This window comes from Gavialis gangeticus, unplaced genomic scaffold (genome assembly GCF_001723915.1).
Source record: "Gavialis gangeticus isolate Ggan-Ray unplaced genomic scaffold, GavGan_comp1, whole genome shotgun sequence".
Lineage (NCBI taxonomy): Eukaryota > Metazoa > Chordata > Crocodylia > Gavialidae > Gavialis > Gavialis gangeticus.
In genome coordinates, this window is record NW_017729031.1 from 42,714,552 (window position 1) to 42,716,057 (window position 1,506).

Below are 1,506 nucleotides of genomic sequence, written 5' to 3' on the forward strand. Positions count from 1 at the left end.
GTTTAACCTCTCCGTGCCCGTGGCGGGGCAGGGGCTGCCCGGGTGCCCCCCCAACCCGGGCCTGTTTAATCTCTCCGTTCCCCAGTGCCGGCTGCCCCGTGTCCCCGGGCGCGGCCCCCCCTCACCTGCGCGGTCTCCCCGATCCCGGCCCCAGCCGCCCCCTCCCTGCTCCAGGCCGGACCGCGGCCTCCCTGCCACTCAGCCCAGGCGGACGCTCTCGGCAGCCAATCGGAGCCCGGGGGCGGGTCCCTGGCGGGCCAATGCGGGGGCGGGGTCGCGGCCGCAGGGCGGGACCAGGTGGTTGGTCCGCGCGGGGCTGCCGTACCGGGGGGGAAGTGACGACACGTCTTCTAGGGGCGGCTTCTGGGTTGGGGGGCGTCGCTTCCGCTCTGCGATCTGCGAACACGTGAGTGCAGCCCCGCGGGGGGGGCTGTCACCTGGGCAACTGGTAGGGGGGAGGCTGGGAGTTGCCGGCCAATGGGGAGCGGGGCCGCTCCCCTGGCCAATGGGGCTGGGGTCGCCTCCTAGTACTGGCCAATGGGATGTGGGATCCTCCGACGTCACTGACCAATGGGAACGTGTGAGTGTCCTGACCAATGGAGTGTGGGATCCCCCTTCTACCAGGGACTAATGGGGTGTGGGATCCTGCCTCCTGTTTTCCAGCAGTGGCCAATGGGAGTATGGGATCCCCCTAGGACTAACGAATGGGGTTTGGGGCTCTCCTACATCTCTAGCCAATGGGAACCTGTGAGCCCCCTGCAGCCCTGGCCAATAGTGTGCTGGATCCCTTCACCGCCTTAGCCAATGGAGTGTGGGATCCTCCCCCTCCGGCACTGACCTTTGGGAGCATGGGATCCTTTTCCAGCACTAACCAATGGGGTGTAGGATCTATCTGTTTTTTGGCTAGTGTAGGCATGGGGATCCACTCATTACCCTGGCTTGTGCGGCAATGACCAATACAGTGCGGGATCCACCCCTGCCCTGTGACCAACAGGGTCTCCCGGGTTGCTGCTCCACTATGCACAGGATTCCCCAGGTCGCCCTGACCAATGGGGACGCTGCTGGCAGGAGTCATCCAGTCAGGGTATTAAGGTTCTCCTGGCAGCTAATCAGGACACAGGATCCTCCCCCAGCAGCATGGGCTGTGGCGGGGGTGGATCCCGGGCACTGCGCGGCCACCGCATCAGCACCATGCTCTGCCGTGTCCGCAGCGCCGGGGCCACGATGCAGCCGCCGGAGACCCGTTCCGTGTTTGAGGCCGCCCAGGACCCCACCCTGCTGCGTGGGCTCTGCCTGGTGCATGGGGCCCCCCCGGGCGTGCCGCCCGCCCGCACCACCAGCCGTGACGCGGGTGAGCTGCCAGGGGCCGCGTGGGGCAGAGTCGCTCCTAACAAGAGGGGGGAAACTGAGGCACGGGGCTGCAACAACTCCCCCGCAGGGAGTGGACTCTGCTGCAGCACCGGCCAGTGGGGTTTGGGATCCTCCCAGCCTGCAGCCCCTCCCTGG

At 67.2% G+C, this 1,506-nt stretch overlaps 1 protein-coding gene across 1 annotated transcript in view; it reads right to left on the minus strand.

The window, feature by feature from the left end:
• Positions 1-193, minus strand: part of ATG9A (autophagy related 9A) — a 13,404-nt gene extending 13,211 nt beyond the window's left edge. Inside the window, exon 1 of the mRNA XM_019522671.1 lies at positions 126-193. The gene's annotated coding sequence lies outside the window, so the exon portion shown is untranslated. The remainder of the gene's footprint in view (positions 1-125) is intronic.
• Positions 194-1,506: the final 1,313 nt, after the last annotated feature.